The 9,543-nt window shown below is 37.6% G+C and overlaps 1 long non-coding RNA gene across 2 annotated transcripts; it reads left to right on the forward strand.

Moving 5' to 3' along the window:
- Positions 1 to 399: 399 nt before the first annotated feature.
- LOC103255394 lies at positions 400 to 7,509 on the forward strand. Of its 2 annotated transcripts, none has more exons than XR_504017.2 (3): positions 400 to 540; positions 6,678 to 6,721; positions 7,104 to 7,509. It is a non-coding gene; the product is annotated as an uncharacterized LOC103255394 (long non-coding RNA). The 2 variants fall into 2 exon arrangements; XR_002481676.1 differs by lacking the exon at positions 400 to 540 and adding an exon at positions 3,015 to 3,063.
- Positions 7,510 to 9,543: the final 2,034 nt, after the last annotated feature.

Below are 9,543 nucleotides of genomic sequence, written 5' to 3' on the forward strand. Positions count from 1 at the left end.
GGTGTTAATTAATGGCTAATAGGTTTGGTATTTCTGTCAAGCTTCTCCCCTCCATGTCTCCTCCCACTCAGAATCAATTCTTTGGTAATCTTATTTGTGTTTTCCTCCATATTGAGAATTTTCCTTGAGATTCCTTAAAAATTTTCCTAAGGATTTTTCATTAAATTCTGTTAAATCAGTAAAATATAAATTGTCTACTTAATACTGTAAATTCTTTTTAGAAAGGAAATTTAGCTTCTTGTGTTTTCTTTACCATAATGAGATTGCATTAATTTTTTCCTTTTTTAAAGATTTGGTTTACTATATATTTTTATTATTTAGACAAAATAAAACTTTCTCTTTTCCATTTAATTTAATTTGTTCATATCATTTCCTTAATGAATCTTTTCCTTTCCTCACAGAGTGGGTTCAGATGGCTCCAACTCTATTTTCTAAATTTATTCCAAACATTCTCCCTCCGGCAGTGGAATCTGAACTTTCTGAATATGCTGCTCAAGATCAGAAACTTCAAAGAGAACTTATACAGAATGGTTTTACAAGGCAAGTTGGTTTCTTTTCTTTCCTTTAGTGTCCATTTCCCTAGGCCAATATGGCTTGGTATAGAAGAGATGCCAGGGTTCTTAGAATGGGAAATAACTGTCCAAGAATATTCCTGCTGTAAGAGGCAGTTAGCTGCTTGTCCATGAAAATGTTGAAACTGTATTTTGATTTTGTGAAGCCTGCTCTTCATTATGTGCATTTATTTTAAAGAAGGGATTTCTCATTTGTTAGGCAGTTAGGTAGGCAAGCTTCAAGAGCTCTTCCAACTTTGATTTTCTCATATGAGTCCTGAGCATGTGGAGAAACATTGTATGTATAAATGTTATGATCAGAGTTAATAGTGTACTTTATGACTAAACTAGCAAAGAGGCTTTAAATTTTGTTTTATGTTTTCCTTTTTCTAGTTGTTTCTTTTTCAAAAGTAGGGCATCTCTTTATGCATGTCCAGAAAGTCTGCCTCCCATGGTTTTTATAAATACATTTTGCCAATTTTTCTAAATTTTTTTCAGTTCATTATTATGGCCATGTTTTATAAAATCTTACAATCTTTTTTTTCTAAAATGTATTAATATAAAATTATTGTGATTCTATATGGGAAAATAACCTGTTAGATGAACAGATCATTTAAAGGCACAGTAATACTGTTCATTTTTATAATCCTTACTCTTAGCCCCTTTACATATCTCCTCTTATTTGTATCCCTGGCATTATGGAAGAAAGCTGTGGAAAGGAATACACTTGCAGTGTCTACAAATAGTAGGTTGAGTGTTGACTCATTTATCTGGTTAGGGCTGGGGATGGACGTTTATCTTTCTGAGGCTAAACTGAATTTCAGAAAAATCAGCCTTGACCAATATTATCACTGTTACTAAGTGTTCAGTTTTAGCACAGGTTAGGAAAGAAAGCAGGTAATTTGTTCTTCATTGTTCCATGGTTTGGTGTTTATATTATTGTCCTGGTGGCATTGGTATGCCTGTGGTATTACTGAGTAATCCACTGTTCATTTGCCTCTCTCACTGGCAACTTACATGGAAAGGTTTTAGTGAAGCTGTGTAGATAGGCCTGGTAAACCTAACTTTCTGTGGCTAAGGAAGGAAGTGGCAGTGAAAACTGCTAGTCTTTCTCCTGGATGTCAAGTGGTATTGTTTTCATACACAGAATGAGGCCATTAATTTTACTTATCCATTTCTGAAGACTGCTATGTATGTGTGGTTTAACAATCAAAATGATGCAAAAAGTTTACATTGATTCTTTGTCTATGATAAGACAGCTGTTTTTCTCTGTTTGCCTTTGTTTACGATTTTTTTTGTTGTTGTTATTCTTCAGAAGTCTTACGGTGTTTATTTTTTATTTTTATGTGACTATTTTTGGATTTTCAGAGGATTTTTGTGACTTATGTATGTTGAATTAGAGTTAAATGTTTTTCCTTGAATATTTTTAAATAATGCAAAATATTCTGTGTATAACTTCCATGGTTTTTTTTTTAATCCTCACCATAACTTTAAAGTCTTTTGTACTTTTATGTATGTTTTATTTGAATGTTTGCCTTTAATTTGGGATGGGCTTATGAATACCTTTAAGAAAAAGCAAATTTACATATTTGTGAAGTAATGTAGGAATATAGATAGCTCTTGTGGACTTCTCTGAGTACGCTGAGTTTGCCTTCTAGAACAACATGTGGAACTGTTTAAATATATCAAAGACATTTTCCTAATCCTAATTTTGAAGCTGAAATAAGAGAACGGGGTGCAAGACTGCTTGGTATATAGTAGTTCTTATGTCAGATTTGCTTGGAATGAGTAAATAACTCCATAAATAACCTGAGGTAACATTGCCTTTATACATTAAGGACTAACGTGGCACTGTTCAGCCAAAGCCAAGTTGGTTATATTCAGAGAAGTGCCTTGGATTTTTGGTGTAAATTGGAATTGTTGTTCCTCTTAATGGAATTTTTTATACTACTTCTGGTTGAGATATAAATACTAGACAGTATTGCAAGAGGTGATAAAATTAAAATGTCTTATTTTACAAACGTAGTTGTCCTATTTTATAATTAAATTAACACTTTATTGACCATTTTCTTTGAGGGTTAAAGTTTGCCTCATAAATTATTCTGACAGGCGCTTTACACAAAATAGGCCCCCAAAGCTTATACCTACTTCTGAACTTAATACTGGCCAGCAAGAACGTGCATACTCCATACTTAGCAGTGATAGCAAGCTTCCTTTTGCTGTTGTGTGTGGACCTTCCATACTCTGCCCTGTTGCACTTAATACCTTCTTTGATTGTTATTCGGCTAGGATTATTTTGGAAGAAGTGGTGTCCACTGATGCAAAAAATGTTAGAATAGTACAGACTGTCTAATAAGAATTCTGTTCCTGGCTGTTCTGATATGAGCAGTCATTTTATGGTTTATGCCTAACCATGATTCCTGTTCAGTGTTGCAGAATACTTTTCATATAAGATGATGTGATGTAGGAGTCCTGAATAGGCAGCACACAGCTTTAATGTGCATGGCACAGAGTAAGTCTTTCAATTGTTCTTTTTAAAAGAGTATATCTAAATGTTGTCAAATATATCCTCTTTTGCAGTTAGTGGACAGATTCTCATTTGAGCTGAAATTTTTGTGAACTATGATCTTTAGGTAGACTTATTTCAAAACTAGAATTAACATATCAGCTGAAAGCAACTTTTTTTTTTTTTTTTTGAATCGAGGTCTCACTTTCTTGCCCAGGCTGGAGTGCAGTGGCATGATCACAGCTTACCAGTGTCTCCACCTCCTGGGCTCAGGCAATCCTGCCTCAGCCTCCCAAGTAGCTAGAACTACAGCACTGTGTCCCCATGCCCAACTAATTTTTTGATTTTTTTTTTTTTTTTTTTTTTAGAGATGAGGTCTCACTATGTTGCCCCAAATTGGTCTCGAACTCCTGGGCTCAAGCAATCCTCCCTCCTTGACCTCCTAAAGTGCTAGGATTATAGATGTGAGCCACCGTCCAGCCTTTCTTTTTATCTCTTACCTACATAATTGAATTGATTGAGGAGGGGTGACAGTTTGGTGTCTTATGTCAAAAATCACACTATGGAAGGTAACCACTAGATCTAATTAACCTAGGGTGAGAACCTAGATCTTTTAGCTGAGAAGGGTCACCCCCAAATTTGCACTGTTTTTTTAGTAGCAGGGATCTGGATTTCAGATAGCTTTCCAGGTTGTGGGATTCTCTTGTGTGCATCACGTTTGGATTCTTTCTTCTTGCCTCCTATTGTTTTCACATCTGTATTTTTCTCCTATTATGTTTGCGTGTTCAGTTATATTTAAGCCTCTAAGGTGTGGGGATGAAGGTTGTCTAAAAGTTGAGGTTCTAGATACAGAATTCTCTGTCTTCCTTTATGATCATTAACTTACTTTATTCAGAATATTTGGGGAATGCTGCTGTGATGATCTTAGTGTGAATAACAATGTAAGCTGGCCGGGCTTGGTGGCTCAGCCTGTAATCCCAGCACTTTGGGAGGCCGAGGCGAATGGATTGCCCGAGCCCGTGGGTTTGAGACCCACCTGGGCAACTTGGTGAGACCTCGTCTCTACAATAAATAAAAAAATTAGCTGGGCGTGGTAGTGCATGCCTATAGTTCCAGCTACTTGGAAGACTGAGGCGGAGGGATCGCCGGAGCCCAGCAGGTCAAGGCTGCGGTGACTGGGAGCATGCCACTGCACTCCAGTCTGGACGACGGAGTGAGACTTCAACTCAAAAAATAATAATAAAAATAACAATGTAAGCTGACTTCGGCTAGTTGTATGTAGTGTTAACAACAGAGGTGTTTAAAAAGTGGCATGAGGGCTGATCTGTTTAGAGCTCTCTAGGCTGCTGGAGGCTAGTTCATGGTGAATGTGGTGCCTGGAGAAAAACTCTTCAGAAGTCATGTGGTATTTTCTACCTATCCTTGGGCTTTCCACCCAGCCTAGCAAGAGGTTCATTGCTCTGGTCCTAAACATAACCAGAGAAGGAAAGTGGGAAACTTTGGTTATCTGGAAGATTATTCAAAAGCAGGAAATGATCACTTAGGCTAGCATTTTAATAATCTATCTGTGAGACTATTTATTAATCATTCACTAACTTGTTAATTCAACAAATATTTATTGATGTCTTCTATGTGCTAGACACTGCTCTAGGCACTGGGGTGAATGAAACAGGCAGAGTTCTTGTTCTTGTTTCCATGGAACTTATGCTCTAATGTTGAGAAACAAATAAACATGTAAAAAATAATTTCAGGTAATAATAAGTGTTATGAAGAGAATGGGATAGAGATTGAGTGGTCAGGGCATGTAGTGGGAGGGTATTCCAGCTAACTTGGTGATGTAATGCCTTCTGAGGAGGAGACAGTTGAGCTAGGACACAGATGATGAGAAGACAGCTGTGAGGCTGCATGGTCACAGTCAGAGAAAATAGTAAGTACAAAAGTACTGACATGTCTAAGGGACAGAGAACCAGGGTAACTGAAGTCGAGTGAACAAAGGCAGAGAGTGGAGGAAAAGGAGGTTGGAGGGGTAGGCAGGAGTCATGTTACAGGGCTGGGAAATGAATTGGAATTGATTTTTTTTTTAAACTGTGATGAGAAGCCGTGGAAGGATTTTAATTAGAGGCATGAACAAATTTTATTTATGTTTTTAATTAAGATCACATTGACTCTTGTCTGGACTGATATTACTACTGGACTGTGCAGTCATGTAGGGAAGGAGGTGGTAGTGATTTGGATTGTGATTGGAACAGTAGAATTGATGAAGAGTGGTTGATTTTGGATTATGTTTTGGGACAGAACTCTCCATAGTAAAGAAAAGAGAAGAATCAAGGATGACCAAGGATTTTGGCCTAGGTAATTGAGATGGACAACTGAGGAAGGAATGGGGATAGAGTAGAGTCAACATTGTATTCTGGCCATGGTGACTATGCAATACATACATAAATTACCCAAATGGACATGGTGATGAGGCAGTTGGACTTAGATATCTGAAGTATAGAGAGGAAGACAGAGCTGAATATATAAATCTGGGAGCCACTGACGTGTGGAAAAATTTACAACCACAGGGCTGGTATGATCATAATTCTAGACTAAGAAAAATGTACACAGAAAAGAAAAAATGGCTAAAGACAGAGCCAGCAAAGGGGATTGAAAAAGGAATGAGATACAAGATGGAAGGAAGGTCAGGAACGTGTGCTGTAGCATCACTGAAGCTTTAAGAAGATGTTTCAGGAAAAAAGAGATCAACTGTTGAGATCTTAGCTGCTTAGAAACTGGGGAAGAAAAAGCTAGTGAATTGGTCATTATTACTCATTGATTAAACATTTTTAGTCATTTCTCTGGGTTACTGTCTAAGAAGCTGGAGAGACAAAAATAGGATTTATAGATAGCATAGGACATCTATTTTCTTAACTCTAAAGTGGAACTTCTTCCATAGGTGTTTGAGGATAAACTGGTTAATATGTGTAAAGGTCCATGTTATTCTACCAGCAAAAAAGGATATTAAGATTCTGAAATTTCCCCCCCAAAGGCTTTAAGCAGTTTTTGGTTTCAAAATAGGGCTTTTACAGGAAGATTTTGAAGTGTCCCTTCCACCCTCTTCTCCCTGCCTCCCTACCTCCTCCCTCCTTCCCTCCTTCCCTCCTTCTCTCTCTCTCTCTCTGAGGGGTACTCTGAGAGAGAGAGAGAGAGGAGGAGGCAGGTGGTGGGGGTGGCGGGGGGCAGGGGGGAGAATATCAAGACAGAATCTTGCTGTGTTACCCAGACTGGTCTTGAACTCCTGTGCTCAAGTAATCCTTCTGCTTCGGCCTCCCAAAGTGCTGGGATAACAGGCATGAGCCATCACACCTGAACTGAATCTATTTCTAAAACTCAGTGTAAACCATCTTCATAGATGAGCCTGCCTTCATTTAATAGTTTTCTATGTTTAAAAGACAGCACCATTTAGCTAGTAATATTCAGACTATAAATGGATCTATTTATGTTTAAATTTAATATCTTTTAAAATAGATTGTTGATATTTTTGTTATACTTCCATTATCAGATATGTTGTTTTGTTTCTTTGGTTTTGATGTGTGAAGTCTGTCAGTTCTGTTGACTACCTCTTATTTTCTTATCCCTAGAGGTGACCAGTCCCGGAAGAGAGCTGGGGATGAGTTGGCTTATAGTAAGTAATGATGTCCCTCCCGTTTTGATGGTTTTCTGATGTAAGGCAGCCAGTGGTGATCAGGGAATATGATGATATCTGTGGTCCTGATGGTGTTCTCATATGGCGCTGTGTCCACTTGGTGGTAGTGATTGTCAGGCATTTGTCAAGAAGCCACCAGATTCTTTAGCATCTTCTAGGATGAGATAATAGCCCAGTCTCAGTTCCTGATTAAAAGCCCCCTTTCACGTCCTTTCAAGCTACATGGTTTTGAGGGACTTTTTAAAGTCCTTTGTTGAGGGGTTGGGAGAGGGTTGAAAAGTGTGTGTTCAATACACAGATTCTTGCTGTTATCACATGCTGTCTTCTCTTCATCCTTTTTCCTCTTCTGATGTTTTTCTAGACAGCTCATCAGCATGTGCAAGTTCCAGAGGGTACAGATAGTAAACGTATTGAATGTACTTTCCTCCTGAAAAGAGGACACACTGGAGCTGCAGAGACTGTATTCAGAGCACAGTGGGGGCCTGCAGACACTCAGGAGCTCTGTCACAAAGCTGTTCTTGGAAGAGGATGTTGGACTTCTTACTTTGGTTTGTAATTTTAAAAAACAGAAATTAACAAAAAACAAAAACATAAAAACAGTTGCTGCTAGACTTGGGGGTGATTTTGAAATGGGACAATCTTTTAATGAGTTTATCTACAGATTCTGAAAAGAACAAGCATCTTGGAAAGTGATCATTGCTAAGTGAAATCCAACAGCCAAAATCAGCAGCCTCCTCCAAAAATATAACAGCAGAAGAATCTTTTTTCTTAAAGCACTTGTTTTGTTCATTTGTGGATTTGGCACTTCGATATATTGGTTTCACATGTCAAGATACCATTTGCTTTAAAACCAGGCAGATCAATACAATACAGTATTTTTCAACCATAACCAGAACAACCCCTTTAAGTTGGTCTTTGTGTTTAGCATTAGAAAGTCTGATTAAAGGAAAATGTTAGCTGTGCTTTCACTAAAACTTTCCCCCTTCAGTTCACAACTTTTTTCTACTCTGTGCCTTGAGCTTTGTGCACTTTGCAAGTGTGTGGCTATGTTGTCAAACTCAAAAATGCCTCCTGGAGAAGTTTATGGTATCCAGACTAATCCACCAAGATGGCAGGTGTGACTTTGTGGCGTTTTGTGGCAGAATGCCCAATTAAGTGGGAAAATAGAAACCTGTTGTACATTGGTCACATTTTCCCCTGCTTCACTAGGGCATATTCATGTTCATGTTGGGGACCAACTCTCGTAGAGCATTTCCATTCTCTCTGTCACTGAACATGATGCCACTGGTTGCCATAGTGTTGGCAGTACTCTAGTTTAGGGGTGGGCGGTACTTCAGCATTAATGCTCCCCTTTTATACTGTTGAGAGCTGCCTCCTGTAATGCTCTAGGAAGCAGATACCATTAATATATCCAAATACAATAAATGGTGTTGGATTTCTGATTCATTTCACTTTAAATAAGTGAGATAATTACTTTTTTAAAAGTCTGCAATATGCATCTTTTAAACATTATATTTGAGTGTAATAGGGAAGAAGTAGCACTGCTGTTGTAGGCGCCTTCCAGCTGCGGCAAAACTATATTTCCTGTTCCTCCACACCCACAGTGCAATTTAGCTCTTCATAAAAGTTTCTGAAGCTGTATTCTAGCTGTTTTTGAAAAGCAAAGAAAAATAGAAAGATGTGGCAAGGGAAAAAAACTTTTCTTCTCAATTTTACTTGAATCTAAATTGAGCATAGGCTTCACTCTTCTGGGCTACATCAGACTGACAATATTTACCTCTTCAGTGAGTTTGATGGCAAAAAAGAAAACAGACCAGGGATGCTGTCTGATCTGCAGGTTTTTCATAACAGCTGCCTCTGCTAATTCAGTTTGTCATTTTTGGGGGAGTAGGGTGGGTGGGAGAGTTAGAAGTGGGATATTGGGAGCAAGTAAGTCATTTCATGATAGTAGAAGTCCTTGATTTGTAAAATTATTATGGAGAGAAGTAAAAGTAAAGGTTGTCGGATTTATTTTTTAAGTACTTATCAACCAGAGTTGGTCGATTTTGTGGAATACTTTAATTGGACTAATTTAACTCTGCGTCATCTTGAATTGCATTGATGAACACTGAAGTACTTTAAGAGCGTATACAGGCTGTCCCTGTGACCTGTACAGTTTGATTTGCTATACCAGTAACATTCTAGTATCAAGGATTTATCATGACATTCAAATTTTACTTTTCTTAAGGAGTTGCTGCAGGCTTATAAGTAACACATGGAACTGAAGTTTCTCCTGAGTAGTTTTAATAATATTCTGAGAGGAATAAAATTGGAATGTTGATTTAAATGTAGATGAATTCTTCAGTATCCTAATAATATACCCAAGTGCTTTTTTCCGGGAGAGAGCATTCTTTTTTGGCCAAAAACAGAAGAACTTTTCTTGTAAAAGCATTGCATTATGATGTGAATTGGCATTAAAAATTTTGGATGCATTATTAACTTAATAGAGAAATATTTTATATTCTTTTTATTGTTTATATATTAACAAAAAGTGGGCAAAGTAAGTTTGCAAAATTTAGTTTTTCTGACTTTTTGCACAGTGACTGCAGCCAGCTATGAGTCAGGGCTCGGTACTACAAAGCCTTGATTAGAAGGCACTATAGAAAAGGTGTCAACATTCTTCCAGTGTATGTTATTCACCTGACCCCTTGAGGTACATGGCAGTATGAAGAACATTTTTCTTTATCTTGAATCGAAATTGACTTTGCTTATGCTTACTTATTCTTAACAAAAATTTTAGCTTGCAACATGAGAGGAAATAA

This window comes from Carlito syrichta, unplaced genomic scaffold (assembly GCF_000164805.1).
Source record: "Carlito syrichta isolate Samal-C Ts95f unplaced genomic scaffold, Tarsius_syrichta-2.0.1 Scaffold288083, whole genome shotgun sequence".
NCBI classification, from domain to species: Eukaryota; Metazoa; Chordata; class Mammalia; order Primates; family Tarsiidae; genus Carlito; species Carlito syrichta.